General features: G+C 34.1%; 1 pseudogene; it reads left to right on the top strand.

Moving 5' to 3' along the window:
* The first annotated feature begins 8,564 nt into the window (after window positions 1-8,564).
* The window catches only part of LOC132024111 (small ribosomal subunit protein uS2-like), a 35,747-nt pseudogene continuing 26,573 nt past the window's right edge, over window positions 8,565-17,738 (top strand).

The raw sequence follows: 17,738 nt of genomic DNA, 5'->3' as shown, positions 1-17,738 counted from the left end.
GACTGCATTCTGCATACCCTTGGATGTACTACTTAAATCTTTTGACATACACTTATGCGACTTAAGTATGCATTATCGCCTCAGTCCTTCTCCTTTCCCTGTACCTGTGCCATTTGTCATGCAACTTTACAGCACCCTCCCATTGGATTTTTTCATGACTTGCTTTGGCCAGTGGAGGCACTGCAGTTGTAATGTGAAGATCACTTGTGTGTTCCTATATGCCTTCTTACACCTTTGCAATCTCTTGATAAGAAAACACCTGGACTTGTTTACCAGCCCAGAAGGGGAATGAAAGACTCATGTTGCAGGGCCAGTTTGAATCTGCAAAGCCCAGCCTCGGCCTCTATATACAGGAGGAGTATGTATGTACCAACTGTATACCTCTGATGTTTTATGGTTTTTGTTATTACAATTACTGTGTCAAAATATAACTGACACAGGTTTCGTAATTCTTTCTTTGCTCACATAGGCAGTATCAAATGTTGTCCCATAACAAATATATTGCAATTATTTGAAGACAAATTTTGCAATAAATTCAACAATATATTATTTTAGATAATTCTATTGTACTGTGATATAGGGTTATCTTTTTATGGTAAAGCACATTGTAAGTGCTTTTCTTAAAATTGTGCATTCAAGTTGGACAGGAAAGCACTACCTTTCCATCGTGGAAAAAGGTGTTGCCTTCATAGATACAGGCTAGTGACAGGATGCTCAATTTAGGTTGGAGAGCAGAGTCTGAATTTGAGCCTTGTTTTGCTCCTTTAGCTCAATAATCCAAAACATTTATAACATTGTGAGTCAGGAGAAAAGGTCAAATTAAAAGTTCATGTAATGAACAGAAGAATTTTAGGGCAGTGAAACTATTTTGTATAATACTGTATGGTAGATACATGTCATTATATATTTGTCAAACCCATAGAATATAAAACACTAGGAGTGTACCCTAATGTAAACTCTGGACTAGGGCTTCTCACCATATAAAAATGGTGAGAGTAGACATCCTTGTCTTGTTCCTGATCTTAGGGGAAAAGTTCTCAACTTTTCACCATTGAATATAATGCTAGCTGTGTGGGTTTTTTTATGGCCTTTATGACATTGAGTTATGTTCCCACTAAACCTACTTTGTCGAGGGTTTTTATAATGAATGGATGTCATACTTTGTCAAATGCTTTTTTTTCCTGCTTCTATTGAAATGATTGTATAGTTTGTATTTTTTCTCTTGTTCATGTATCACATTTGATTGATTTGTGAATATTGAACTACCCTTGCATCTCAGGAATAAATCATACTTGATCATGGTGAATGATTTTTAAATGTATTGTTGGATTCAGTTTGCTAATATTTTGTTGAAGATTTTTCTATCTGTTCATCAGAGATATTGGTGTATAGTTCTCCTTTTTTGTGGTGTCATTATATTGTTTTGGCATCAAGGTAATGATGGCCTCATAGAATGAATCTGACAGCTCGTTTTTTCTCTTCTGCTTTTTCGAATAGTTTGAGAAGAATAAGTATTAACTCTTCTTTAAATGTTTAGTAGAATTCACCGGTGAAGCTATCTGGTCCTAGACTTCTGTTTGTTGGAGTTTTTTTTTTATTACTGCTTGAATTTCATTACTGATGATTACTCTGTTCAAATTTTCTATTTTTTTCCTAATTCAATTTTGGAAGGTTATGTGTTTCTAGGAATTTATCCATTTCTTCTAGGTTATCCAGTTTTTTGGCCTATAATTATTCATAATATTCTCTTATAATCCTTTGTATTTCTGTTATGTCAGTTGTCATTTCTCCTCTTTCATTTTTGAATTTGAGTCCTCTTTTTTTCTCTCTTCTCTCTCTCTCTCTCTTTTTTTTTTTTTTTTAATGAGCCTGGCCAGGGGCCTATCAATTTTATTGATATTTTCAGATAAAATATCAGAGAAAAAATGGTTTCATTGATCTGTTCTAATTTTTTTAGTTTCTATTTTATTTATTGTTGCTGTAATCTTTAGTATTTTCTTCTACTGGTTTTGAGGTTTGTTCTTTTTCTAGCTTCTTTATGTGTAAGTTTAGGTTGTTTAATGTGAAATTTTTCTCGTGTTTTTTTTTTAAGATTTTATTTATTTATTTGACAGAGAGAAATCACAAGTAGATGGTGAGGCAGGCAGAGAGAGAGAGAGGGAAGCAGGCTCCCTGCTGAGCAGAGAGCCCGATGCGGGACTCGATCTCAGGACCCTGAGATCATGACCTGAGCCAAAGGCAGCGGCTTAACCCACTGAGCCACCCAGGCGCCCTATTTTTCTCGCTTTTTAAGGTAGGTTTGTATTGGTATGAACTTCCCTCTTAGAGCAGCTTTTCTTCATCTTAACAGATTTTGGACAATTGTGTTTTAATTTTCATTTATCTTCATGTATTTTTCTAATTTCCTCTGATTTCTTGGTTGACCCATTCATTATTCAGTATCACGTCATTTAATCTCCATGTATTTGTGTCCTTTCCAGATTTTTTCTTGTGGTTGATTTTTAGTTTGTGGTGAGAAAAGATACATGGTATGAATTTGATCTTTTTGAAGTTGTTGAGACTAACAACTTCTAACATGTGATCTATTCTGGTCTAACGTGATCTATTCTGGAGAATGCTTTGTGCTCTTGAAAACAATGTGTATTCTGCTGCTTTAGGATGAATGCTCTGAATGTATCTGTTAGATCCATCTGGTCCAATGTATTATTCAAAGCCACTGATTCCTCATAGATTTCCTATTTGGATGACCTTCCCATTGATGTAAGTAGGATTTTAAAGTCCCGTATTATTATTGTATTACTATTGATTACTTCCATTTGTTAATAGCTACTTTATGCATTTGAGTGCTCCAGTGTTGGGTGCATAAATATTTACAATTGTATCTTCTTGTTAGATTGTTCCCTTTATGATTATACAGTATCTTTCTTTGTCTCTTGTTACAGTCTTTGTTTTAAAGCCTATTTTGTCTGTTAAAAATATTGCTATCCCAAGTTTCTTTTCACTTTCATTAGCGTGATAAATGCTTCTCTCTCCTGTCATTTTCAATCTGCATGTGTCTTTAGGTCTCAGATGAGTCTCTTGTAGGTAGCATATAGATAGGTGTTACTTTTTTAGCCATTCTTCACCCTATGTCTTTTGATTGGAGTGTTTAATCTATTTTACTTTCAAAGTAATTATTGATCTGTATGTACTTATTGCCATTTTGTTACTTGTTTTATGGTTGTTTTTGTAATTATCTATTCCCTTCTCTTACACTCTTCTCTGATGGTCTGTTTGCTTTCTTTTGTATATATTTAGATTCCTTTCTCTTTGTTTTTTGCATATCTGTTACTGGTTTTTGATATGTGATTACCATTATGCATATAACAGTCTATATGAGTTGATGGCTGCTTAAGTTTGAACCTATTCTTTACTACTCTCCCCTCCACATTGTACATATAAAGAGGTAATTTAAAAAATGAGGATAAAGACCAGAAAAGATGATAGAGAAGAGAACCATTTTAACGTGAAGAAAAATTAGAAGGTAAAGAAAGCAACTCCAAAAATCTGAGGTGCAAGCTTGCACCTCAAGATGGAACAAGGAACAGCAAGGTGGTTCCAGAGGAAAGCAACTTTAACGTAACTCTATACTTAATTCTCTAAAATTAAATTCCACAAAAACATATTTAGACACCAAGTAATCCAAGTACTATGTATGAAATAACTGTATATTAAATGTTTAAGCAAAAGAATGACTGAAAAAATAAGTGAGGTACAGAAGGTCTCAAAATTAACCAAGCATATTAAAAATCAAAGCAAAGATCTCAGGTTTAAACTTGAAATGTAAAGAGGTTAGAAAATGTCGCTCCCATTTTTACAAGACAAAGCTGAACAAACTGAAATCACTGACCTCACTTGGGACCATAAAAGAACTTAAGTTTCATAGCAAACTCACTCTGAGATCTGGACACTGAGATGCATCAGAGAAATGGGAACCAAAATCTTCTCTGGAACAAAAACCACTAGAGCCATAAACTAGTAGGAACATTTTCAGTGGTAGTTTTGATAAGCTGCTAGATGTTATGCCCCAATAATGGGTCCGTGATTAAAGGAGCGAGACTGATACAAGGCGAAGGTCAAGCAAAGCTTTGTTTCACGCCAAGCATCAAGAAACTAACCGAAAGTTCGGGGCCACACCTCTTACAAGAGAGGATGACCCTTCTCTATTTCACAGACTAGCTTTTAAGGGCAAAGGCCCTGTGGCCAGGCCTGGCCACACACTGGTGGCCAATGAGATTGTAACACACACAGGAAACTCCACAGTGATGCTAGGTGACCAATTGAGTTACAACTTACCCTAGTAGACATTTGAACCAGCCTATTTCACCTTGGTTGGGATTGGCGCCAAAAAGGCTCCCCAAGGGCAGGGCCCATACTCCTTGGTAACCAGGGAGGCACTGATCTGATATCTCCACCTGGCCTGACCCACCTTTGTATCTGGGCTTTGTTACCTGAAGCTGGTTTCTCGGACTTGTCTCCAAGTAAATCCACTGGGGGAAGAGGAGCAGGGACAGTTTCTAAATAGGTCACTACACTAGAGACTAAGTATTATAAGTGAGGTAGAAGAAGAAAAATGGAGGGGGAATTCATGTTGGAAAATTAATGTCAGTGGTATATAAGTTGGAATTTATTGTCAAGATCTGGGGAAAAAGACAGAAGGGGAAAAGAAAAAAAAGAAAGAAAAAAAAACTAGCCGAGAAAATTTGTTAAAATAAAGGTATATCTCAGATGATACAGAAACCCAGCAGAGGTGTTCATATCTTGTATGTTAATTGAAACCAAAATAGATAAAGTGGGTTAAACAAAAATGACAGGAATCCTCAGAGAAATTGATAAATCAACTTTGTGCTGATGATATGGTAAAAGCCTGGGTCAAATAGGGCATCTGAAAAGAGCAGAGTTCAGTAGTTCCAGGAAAAGATCTATCCTGTAGAACTTGAAAGATGACAGCTCCAGAAAGATGAGAGAGGCTTTAAACTGCCTGATTTTGGCTGTAGTCAAAACTAATCCAAATGTGAAAACAAGGAGGTGGGGTATAGTTAAAAGGAGAATTTTGGATATTCTCAGAAATCTCTAAACAGCCCAGTTCCCATGGTCATGTGACAAACAGCACAGGATGCCATGAATTTACAATAATAGTGTCTGGAAGGATAAGGCTCACACCAGAGGATTGCAATATATTCTGAAAACCCAGAGAAGACTGCTTTCTCATTAGTTTAAGAGCAAGAAAACAAAGGGAAAGAAAGGCTAACTACATGGAGCAGATGGTATAATGTTAATCAAAGATTAAGGATGATTAGAGCACTTTGAAAGAAGGGCAATCTCAATATTGACATCCACTAATGTCATGAAACAGTTAACATATCTCTTATTTTTAAAAAAATTTATAATACAGTAGTTGAAGTTACTGATGATATTTCAAAGTTATCCATAGTTAAAGAGAACTTTTAATAGTTCAAATGCATGTGATTTTTTTGTAGCGTAATGCTAGTTTTCATGTGCATATTTTGGCTCTTGATTTTAGGTGGTTGTGGTATAATTATTTTATAACGTAGTCACCACAGAAACTAAACACAGTATGTAAATGCATGTTCTTTTGTGGTCCAGTGTGTTTTTGATTCTCATTTAGTGTCCAACTAGTGAACTATCAGAAAGGATAGGAATAAAATATAGTATGTGGTGTTTTGGTAATATTTTCCTTTCTAAAGTTTATCTAACATTGCTTTTTATTTTTATTTGTGTAATAATTATTAAATTGTATTTCACTTTATTGTTAGTTTAAATATATGCCTAAAGATGAAATATGAAGACCTTAGACATTAAAACAGAGTCTGCTCTATTTTCTTTAATGAAATATAGATAACTTTCTTATCCCCAAATCTTATATTAATGAAGAGATCTTAAGGGTGCCTTGGTGGTCCAGGGATCAAAGTCCCACATTGGACACTCTGCTCAGCAGGGAGTCTGCTTCTCCCTCTCTCTCTCTGGCCCCCCACCCTGTTCATGCTCTCCCTCTCTCTCTCAAATAAATAAATAAATAAAAATCTTAAAAAAAAAAAATAGTGAACAGATCTTAGAATTAACATGGACATTATAAAATTGATATATTAGTATCAAAATAGAGAACCAAATGTGCAGAATGTCCCATAGCTCCAAACAGACAGGTAGTAACTAAGTTTGATTTTGTGTCCAAACCATGTATTATAGACAATTAAGTCCAAATTCAAAGCACTCATTAACATAAATTTGCCAAAGTAGAAAGAATAAATAAGTTAACATTTTCTGTTTTCTTTTCCTCCCCTCTTTCTCTCCATTTCCTCCTTGTGCCTTCCTTCCTTCCGTCCTACTTGCTTTCTTCCTGCCTTGCTCAAGACAATCTGCCAAACTGTCATTCTGTTTCCTTTAATTCCATGCCCAACCTGTACCCAAGCACACTTCCTTAACATCAAAAGGAAAACTTTTGTTTAAAACTGGAAAATACAAGGGAGGCATTGAAGGGCAAATGAATAAAATGAATTTTAATACAAATGGCTTGCTGCCCCCTACAAATTATCACAAAACCTTCCAGAATGAGAGTCCGAGATCTTCAGCATACATTTATTTCTCTGATGACCCAAGTCCTTCTGATTTACATCTTTTACCTTTTTATACTGAGGTATAATTTTGACTATTAAAATGTCTGCATTTTATTTATTTATTTATTTATTTATTTATTAAGATTTTACTTATTTACTTGACAGAGAGAAAGAGAGATCCAAGTAGACAGAGAGGCAAGCAGAAAGAAAGGGGAAAGCAGGCTCCCCACTGAGCAGAGAGCCCGATGAGGGACTCCATCCCAGGACCCGGAGTACATGACCTGAGCCAAAGGTAGAGGATTAACCCACTCTGACACCCTGGTGCCCCAAAATGCCTGCATTTTAAAGATATAACTGAATTAATTTTACTAATGTATATATTCACGATTATATATACACTGAAGATTAGATATATAGACCAGGGTGCAGGTACATAGTTTTATCTCACTGTGGTTTTAAATTATATTTCTCAGCTGCATAATTATATTAAGCATTTTTGGATATACTTATTGTCCATGTGAATATTCTCATTTGTGTAGTGTCTATTTAAGGTTTTTAACCAATTATAAATTAGCATGTCAATTTTACCTTTTGTTATTTGTGTATTTTGAATAAGAATTTTCAGATATTTTCTCCCACTCTGCAGTTTGCCTCTTATGTTTCCATTACCAAGATGGTGTAAAAAATAATTTATTTTTCTTTTATTCCTTAATGTTTTATATATACTGTTCACATTTTTATTGAGTTAATTCACTATTCATCTTTGGGATATAGTGGAACATAGTGGGGAATAGATAATATGATTTATAACAAGTTTTTATAATTCCACAATTATATTAGACAGTTCAACATAGAAAGTTGTACATTATTTCTTTTATCTTTATCTATTTTTAGCTCGACATTATTGTGATTTCTCCAAGAATCAACTATGGGAAAATTATTCATAAAAATAGACTCTTCTACTTTACTTCGAGAAATGTGCTCCTTAATCTGATGGCTGTACATCCGTTTTCCCAATCATTATAATTCTTAAGAGAAAACTAGAAATATCTCTGAAATAGAAGTTCTATGAGCTTTGAAAGCAGGTGTTATTAATTTAAGCAAGAGACAGAAAATATTTTAACAGGGGAAATAAGGGCATATATCTCATAGCTGGCAAATTACTGATTTATGACTTTCATTATGCTTTTAGAATTAGAACAAAGATGTGAAACTTTGTGTTTAAATTATTATTCTTTCTATGACCAGATATAGTTTTATATAAACTACATGAAATAGTCATGTAAATAATCTTATACAAAAAGAAGAATCAATACAAAATTCCCAATGAGGTTTGCTTTGTTTCTTCTACATTCTCTTTCATTTCCTTCCTTGAGAAGGCATAATATGCTAGAATAATTGAATCTAAATTATTCATGCTTCTTCTACCTCAGCTAATTTTTCAATAAAATAACTGGAATATATAAACTATGCACATAATTTCCCTGTGAATAGTGATTGGGAGGCAGAATTATTATCCTTTTTATCGATACCATTTTTCTGGATGTTCCAGAAACTAACTAGCAAATATAATTATTCAGCAAATATTTATTTGGTGCCTAGTAATTTCAAGGTTCTATGAGAGCCACAAAGATAAAAAGAGAATTCCCATCTTTAAGGAAAAAAAAATGAAACCAAGCCAAAAGAATTCTGTACAGGTAGTATAGAGTGTAGTATAAGGTATACAAAGATCTGTGCAGAAAGATGAAGTATTGCAAAAAGATGTATGTGTGGACTACAATGAGGACATGAAAGGAAAAAGCCATTGCAACATGTTTAGAAAATAGAGGCTGTTCTTAGCAGGGAAGGCTTAACTCATCCTTGAAATTTATGTTGGTTTTAGGCAACTGGTCTTAGAGAAGATATTCTAGCTAAGCCAGAGGACATGTGAAAAGTCACAAGATTATGAACATGGATGGAAATCATACGATCTTACATTTAATTTGGTATATCATGATGCATAAATCTAGGGACAAACAAGGAAATGAGTTTAGAAGGATTGTCTGTGACCAGTCTGGATTTTACCCTGAAGAAGATGGGGATATGATTATGCAGAAGTATAATGTGTTTATTCGGAATTTTAGTAAAATCACTATAGCCAGTGAGTAACGAAGGCAGCAGGAGTAATAAACAGACTGGTAAATTACCATGGAAATTAAAATTTAGAGCTCATCTTCCCAATTCATTTCGTAGGCTTAACAAGTCCAAAATGATCAATCCTGTCATCTGAAATTATCCTACTGATGCTGCAATTAAAACAGTTTATGGGGTGGCTCTGTGGGTTAAGGCTTCTGCCTTCGGCTGGGGTCATGATCCCAGAGTCCTGGGATCGAGCCCCATGTCGGGCTCTCTGCTCCATGGGGAGCCTGCTTCCTCCTCTCTCTCTGCTTCTCTGCCTACTCGTGATCTCTGTCAAATAAATAAACAAAATATTTTAAGAGAACAGTTTATGTACCCCTGCACACAATAGACAGGTTCATAGAAAGGGATATTACTAGATGCCAGCACCCCCACCTAATTCCTACTGTCTAGAAACGATTTCCATCTCTATGCTAGTTTCTCTGGGACCCCTATAAGATGAGTAGTTGAACAAATGCCACATGAAGGAATAACTGACTTTAAAAATAACAAAATTACATGGAAATAACAGAAATAACAAGGACAAACATAGAGAAAAGGTGACACAAATAGGGTGACCATAAGCAGTGACTGCAGTCCGAAAAGGAAAAAACTAAAAGAAGTAGAAAGGAGAACACAGAGAAGCTTACTTATATTGACAAAATCAGGAAGACCTTAGATTTCTACTCTCTCTTATTTTTAGACTTCAAAGAAAATACACACAGATTTATCTGGAATTCACCGGTCTACCACATGAATTTGTTTCTACACGTTCCTCTGTCACTGTCTAATTTGCCGAAATAGCCAAGAGGACAGTACTTAATACAAACATAGTTTAGAAAGGGAGTAGATTAAAAGTGCAATATATGGATCAAGGGTGTAGACTGGTACCCTTATAAAAGTAGATTGACTGCCATGGGAAGGGGAAGATACAGAAACTGAAAGAATTTGAAATACTGTAATAGTTAGGATATATGGACTCAGAAACCTAGGCCTATTCATCTTTGTATTTCAATGCCTAACATGATTCCAGGCACATAGAAGGTGTTTAACAAAGTTTCCTTGGATCAGTGAATTGGGAACATTCTATGCACATACTATGATTGCATTATTTTATTGTGTTGGGCAAGAGGGGAAAGATAGGGAGAGTAGATACCACAAGTTTACTGAAATTGGATTTGCCCAACCTGGTTAGTATAGTTTGTTTTTTGTTGTTGTTGTTGTTGTTGTTTTAAGTATTGCGCACAGGTTTAAAATGGTCATTAGCAGATGGCTTTAGAACTCTAGAGAATAAGGTATTACTGTTCCCTTATGTACAAAATATGCTATGCTATCTTTCATTTGCCCTTTAAGATTCATTCTTCATCTTTCTCATTTGACTGCCCCAGAAAACTGACCTGCATTGATTGAATTGGCTGGTTCTCTTATCTTCTGACTCCCTATTGGATTTGGCCAAAGGGGGGCACCATTAAAAAATGTCAATATGGGGAAGGGGATAAGATCACAGTTCATGTGCCTCTGGCACTTCTCTGGCAGCTCATCTAGGACTGGCTGCTTTCCAGTTAGGGGGCTGCCCTACCTTCTGTCTTTACTGCCTAACAGGGAGCCTCAGCCTCACTACTGCAGCCCAAATTACTGCAATACCTTATGATTTCTTTACACCCTACAGGAATGCTTTATTATACTCTCTGCAAATTATTCAGTTCTACTTTGGTATTTATTTCTTGGTGGATACATGTGGTAATCAATATTAATCTAATACATCTAATTTGGTATTAATTTGGTAAGATAGTCAATATGTCTATAATTGATCTCTTTTAAAACATACACAAAGAGAACTATTAAAGCTATGGTAGTTTTAACTTTTAGAATCTAGTCTCATTCATCTATTTAAATTCCTCATTTAATGGCTGACAATTTATCAAAAAATATAGAAACATATAATCTTAGTAGGGATTATGTGAGAAATCAATAATGTTTGTTGCTAAGAATAGAAAAAATACCTAGATAGACATAACTGTGAAAGTAATACCATTCAGCTTCATAAGTAGACATTTATGAATGAGTTTAATAGAGAGAACAAGTCTTAACTATTCTAGATCCAATAAGGATATGATTCATAACATTCAAGCTCACTGTTTTCAAGTTTTATGTCTTCAAATACATAAAAATAGAAATTTATAAATTTGTAAATTTATAAATGTTATGAATTTATTTATAGAAATAAAATATTTTCTTAATTTTAAGGGAAATCATTTTGGGAAGTTTAGTACTTAGTTTAGAATATCAGAAATGATATTAAAAGATGATATAAAAGTGAGCCATTTCTAGAACATTATATATTTATATATGTATATAAATCTTTATAAACAAAATTGTAGTTTAAATGAGTGTTACTTTTTCATATTAGAACAAGTTTTATTTTGACTTCTAAAACTTAATTTTTTTTATTTAAGATAACTATAAATTATATGTATAAATCCCCATACACTTATAAGCAATAATACAGAGAGTATTCTATGTATCCTTTACCTAGTTTCTCCTAGTAGTAACAAATTGAAAAAATGTAGTGCAGGATCACAACCAGGATATTCATATTGATACAATCCACATCTTATTCCAGTTTCCCTAATTTAATTATACTTGTATATATGTGTATATCTGAATTTAAATATCAGAATTGCTACAGGGCTTTCTTGCCAATTCTTAGTTGCCATTAGACTAAATTCAACATGAAAATTGAAGGCCGCTAGAAAAAAGCACTTGAATGAAATGATATTTTATTGTGAAAAATTAAAAACATTTATTGAATAAGAACTTTAGTTTTCTTTTCAACAAATATATCATCACAATGAATATTTTCATTTAATTAAACTTGGTAAGCCATAGATTGTTTCAGGATTTACTTCTTTGTTAAAGTCAGAAGCAAAGATAATTGTAGAAATTGGAATTAATTGTAAGGTTATCTTTACCAAAATATTTAAGAAACTTCTGCATACAATATTGATAGGAAACTAATTCATTCCTACCATACCCTGATCAGTATTGAAATTAATATCAGAAATATAAGAATCAAGGAAGATCACAAATTACCCTTAAACTTAGAAGACTATTCATCCATATGCCAGAATCTTTTACTTATAGAAAATAAAAGTACAAAATGTGCTGACTTGTAGTTACTTCTAAAGAAGGAGAGAAAATGCTAGATATACAAAACCTCATTAATGTCCCAGATTGTAAGGACTAAGTACTGAAGGAGACAGTAAGCCAATAGAAGTTCTCTATTACCTGCCTAGAGCACCAACATTTAAAAACAGTTTTTCTTAGGAGGCTAAATGTAATGCAGCAACAGCTAATCTAAGGCAAACAGCAGTAAAGAGATTGTCTTTGATTTGGCAGTACTGCTATCCTATAACAATGGAAATGAAGTGAAGCATAGACAGAATTTGTAACTGATGTAATGCCTGGTCCAGAAATTCCAGGATGTGCAAAATTGACTCCTTATATATTACATACAAAACCATCATCAAGCATAGAACCCTTATCAAACATCTTGTGTTAAGACCATCTATGGCTCCAAATCCGTTGGAGTTGGTACAGTACTGAGCTGGTAATGTAAGTTTATATCAACTAACCATTTAATCTAACATACATTCAGTAGGGTCTGATGGTAACCAGGTGCACTCTGATATTGGCAAAGAATCTCATTTCCCTTGCTTTTGGAAAGATATCAGAGTCATAAAATGCTCTGTTTATTTAAGGAGAAGTAAATTTTAGAACAAAAAACAGCAAAGTGCCTGAAGCACTTAAAAAAAATTCCAGCATAAAATCCAGGAAATATGTTAGTTAAGATTTAGTAAGTAGAAATTATATTTAAAAGTTACTGTCATAGGATAAAAAGAGCATTCTCTCAAAGGATTTGATGAATCAGTGGAGGGAATAACAGAAATCAAATTGAAAGTTTACAGTATTGTTAGATAGTAGGATAGTAAGATATTAAGGTAGTATTGAAGAATTAATTCATGGAAAACTTACAGGTTATGATGACTTACCAAGTAAACTGTACGAGGAGATGACTTAAGATTGGAGGTGAAGCTCAATAGAATTGAGAACAAGAAAGCCAGAGAATCAAATGCAGATAGGCTAGCCTTGAGGTCACTGAAGATACTGCAAAAAGAACTAACGTCAAAGGTAAACTGAGTTGTTCCTAGGAAGATGTTGCTGCGGCAGAGGTCAAAGAGGTTGCTGCCTGTGTTCTCCTCAAGGATTTTGATGGATTCCTTTCGCACATTGAGGTCCTTCATCCATTTTGAGTCTATTTTTGTGTGTGGTGTAAGGAAATGGTCCAATTTCATTTTTCTGCATGTGGCTATCCAATTTTCCCAGCACCATTTATTGAAGAGGCTGTCTTTTTTCCATTGGACATTCTTTCCTGCTTTGTCGAAGATGAGTTGACCATAGAGTTGAGGGTCTATTTCTGGGCTCTCTATTCTGTTCCATTGATCTATGTGTCTGTTTTTGTGCCAGTACCATGCTGTCTTGATGATGACAGCTTTGTAATAGAGCTTGAAGTCCGGAATTGTGATGCCACCAACGTTGGCTTTCTTTTTCAATATCCCTTTGGCTATTCGAGGTCTTTTCTGGTTCCATATAAATTTTAGAATTATTTGTTCCATTTCTTTGAAAAAGATGGATGGTACTTTGATAGGAATTGCATTAAATGTGTAGATTGCTTTAGGTAGCATAGACATTTTCACAATACTTATTCTTCCAATCCAGGAGCATGGAACATTTTTCCATTTCTTTGTGTCTTCCTCAATTTTTTCATGAGTACTTTATATTTTTATGAGTATAGATTCTGTGTCTCTTTGGTTAGGTTTATTCCTAGGTATCTTATGGTTTTGGGTGCAATTGTAAATGGGATTGACTCCTTAATTTCTCTTTCTTCTGTCTTGCTGTTGGTGTAGAGAAATGCAACTGATTTCTGTGCATTGATTTTATATCCTGACACTTTACTGAATTCCTGTATAAGTTGTAGCAATGTCCACAATAGCCAAACTATGGAAAGAACCTAGATGTCCATCAACAGATGAATGGATCAAGAAGATGTGGTATATATACACAATGGAATACTATGCAGCCATCAAAAGAAATGAAATCTTGCCATTTGCGACAACATGGATGGAACTAGAGCATATCATGCTTAGCGAAATAAGTCAAGCAGAGAAAGACAACTATCATATGATCTCCCTGATATGAGGAAGTGGTGATGCAACATGGGGGCTTAAGTGGGTACGAGAAGAATAAATGAAACAAGATGGGATTGGGAGGGAGACAAACCATAAGTGACTCTTAATCTCACAAAACAAACTGAGGGTTGCTGGGGGGAGGGGGTTTGGGAGAAGGGGGTGGGATTATGGACATTGGGGAGGGTATGTGCTTTGGTGAGTGCTGTGAAGTGTGTAAACCTGGTGATTCACAGACCTGTACCCCTGGGGATAAAAATATATGTTTATAAAAAATAAAAAATTAATTAAAAAAAAAGGTAAACTGAGAACTGGAAACAAGAATAAATTGTAGGACATCAGGTGGCAGCAAGAGAGACAATTTAGAAAGTACTTCTGGAGACCATAAGCCCCCAATACTTCTCATATTCAAGTGACGAGGGAAACATATGTTGAAGAGTCTGTCAAGTACACAATAATATTAGTATCACTGAAGTTATAGGTGCACAGTATATGGAAGCATAATATAATTGTGGGTTTCATCATAAAGTAGAGTATCAGGTGGTCTACCTTTTATTAATAAAGCGATTTTTTTTTCCTTAGGGGCATTTTAACTGTATTGTGGAACTGCCAAGGTAACATAAAAAAAGAATGAGTGTATACTAAATATAATTGGTGGTAATCCATATCAAGTGTACATCTCTTTTAGAGTGTCATCCAATAGCACTTTAATTTCATAATGCACAATGACATTGGCAAAGTTCATAATCTGAATAATAGGATATAGGAAATTATTAATACATTTTAAACACCTATAGATATTTTTTCAAGGTAAGAGGTGGGGATGGGGTTGTTAGTACTATGCATTATCTTAATGGTACATACCAACTCTGCTAATAATCAATTAATTAATTAATTAATAAAACAGTGTGATTTAAGCTGCTGATATACTTGTTATACCACATAGAAAAGATGTAATTGGCCTTTTCAGATTCTCAGAGGTATGATTGAATTGATTTAATTTACAAATTAACTTAATTCACAAATTCTGTTTCTTTATTGTGGCATATATGGAGTATAACAGTGCATAGAACCACCGTATTTTAAGTTTGTATTTCTAGGACAATGGTTATTATAAAGCATTCTCTATTGCATGCCCTTCAAAGAGAGGCTATAAGTGGTTGTCAGTCTGCCTCAGTTCACATTTTGGCTTTACTTCTTACTAGCTGCATTACCTTAGGTGACTTACTTAGCTTTTTGGAACTTAAATTTCCTTACTTATAAAGTAAGGTATTACAATGATGTGTAATAAAAGAATCACTTTCCCCTCCATCTGGTATATAATACCAATAGTGTATGTCATGTATATAATTAGTAGTATAAGATGTATAATAGCACTCAGTAAATGTTAAGGTGCATTACAGTATTGCCATTGTCATCATCATCAGTATCATCATCATCATTATAAAGAAATAACTGGAATATTAGGTAGTTTGAAAAAACAATGATATGTTTCATACACTGAATATTAGATGCTAGGGACTTAGCAAATACCTGATTTGGTCCTTGTAATAACCATAAGGTAGTTATTATTATACCATTTTACAGGTAGAGAAACTAAAGCTTACTGAATCTGGATCAAATTGATTATAGATACCATGCTTTTCCCCTTTTATAGTTTGACCTTATCTTTTCATTTAGACTTCTACTTTAACTAGTTGATTTAATTCCATATAGAAAATGATGTGCTATTTGCTTTCCTAACTCATAATTCTTAACTTGGAGTACTTGATTCTGCTAAGTTATATTATACTCTTAGCTTTTAAAGAGGGAATATTAAATAGGGATATTAACATCAATTTTTAGTCACTCCAGTCTAGGGGATAACTAAACATACAATTTTAAATGCTTTGTGGTAGAATCTCTGGTGGTTGGAACATCACATGTTATTAGTTATTTTTGTGTACAGAAGCAGTTGGTACCTGATCTAAAACAACTCTGACCTTGCAATGACATTGATTTTGACTTTGTTCATTCTCTACAATATTAAAATTGCTTATATAAACTAAATTAACTTTCAGTTTAAATAATATTTCCAACTGTTTCTGATTGCAGTCAAGAAATGGACTAGATATCCATAATACTCCTTATAATCTTTATCTTCCAAAAATATTCTTTGTATCTCTAATAAAATTGGTAACTTTTAAAAGAATCTGGATAATCTAATGTAATCCTGTTTTGTATACTTAAGGTAACATATTCACTCTGTCTGTGCCACCACCTTTAAGTTCTTTGTGCTTTCTGACATCTATGTTAAATATTCCAACTCTAGGCCATTTTGCAACCCTAAGACAAGCAAATCAGAGAGACACAGATAGGTGGAACACATCACAACTACTTCTACCAGCAGCTCTGCCAAGCTAACTACTTAGTCAGAGGGTGTGTGTGTGTGTGTGTGTGTATCCATGTATGTGGAGAGGCATGTATACATCTTCACAAAACCTCACATTTTTCTTGAAGCTTTGAAGAAGGTTACATTTTCTTTATGTTTATTTCTCTACCTTGGATACTCTGATAAAATTCATTGTAATTCATTGCAGCAGAAGTCATAGATACAATGATTTTTAAATGATTTCATTTGTTAGAAAGCAGTTATTATCATTTTATTAAAAATTCATTACCTAAGTATCAATAATATTTCTTAATATTTGCCTTAGAGATATAACAATGTTGCTTTACCTGACTCTAATTTTATAGTAAAATAGAGGTTTTCAGTATTAATTCATTGAAAAGAGCATTTTTTTAACCTGGCTCAGACAACTGATGCTTGCCTCTCAGTGTTGAAAGCAGAGTCTAACCAATACACTGCTTGTTCCCCCATCATTCAGTAATCCTAGTTTACATCTTTAAGACATTTGCAGGAAAAAAAAAATCAATATTAACTCAAACTTGCCTTCTATTAATGATTCAATCATAATTACAAACCAGGAATGAAAGAATATCACTACAGGCCTAACTGAAACAAAAAATAGATTTTATGACAACACATTAGATAACATAGATGAAATTCCTAAAAACATGAAACTGCCACAACTGACTAAATAAATAGCATATCTGAACTATATAGACCTGAAGCTGATTCTGCTAAGTTAAATTATATATGATAAACCCTATAGCAACCAATAAGGACTCAAAAGATTTAGTGAAAAATCACTACAGATTTAGAATGCTACATCAGAATATACTCATTTAACGCAAAATAAATCAGTAAGGAAGAAATAGAGGAGTAAAAGAGATATGAGACTTATTTCCAGGGAGTTAGAGGTGGTAAGGAGGCTGAAGAAGTAAAGCCCAGGGATTTTTAAACGGTGAAATCATACTGTATGATACTGTAGTAGTGATTACAAGACATTAGACACTTGTCAAGAACCATAGAACTTTACACGTAATTTTACAACTTTAAATAAACCTTGATGTGTGTAAATTTTAAAAATCAATAAAAATACTGTGAGTCTTGGAGCACCTGGGTGGCTTAGTCAGTTAAGTGGTTGCCTTCAGCTCAGGTCTGGACCCCAAGGTCCTGGGATTGAGCCCCACAACCTGCTTCTCCCTTTCCCTCTGTCTGCCACGGCCTCTTCTCTGCTCTCTTCCTCTCTGTCAAATAAATAAGTATTTTTTTTAAAATCACCATTAAAAAGAAAAGAAGGTTGGGGAATCTCAGGATGGAATGCAGGATGTTTCA

Source organism: Mustela nigripes, chromosome 9, assembly GCF_022355385.1.
Source record: "Mustela nigripes isolate SB6536 chromosome 9, MUSNIG.SB6536, whole genome shotgun sequence".
NCBI classification, from domain to species: Eukaryota; Metazoa; Chordata; class Mammalia; order Carnivora; family Mustelidae; genus Mustela; species Mustela nigripes.
This window is presented reverse-complemented; position numbering and strand designations above follow the sequence as displayed.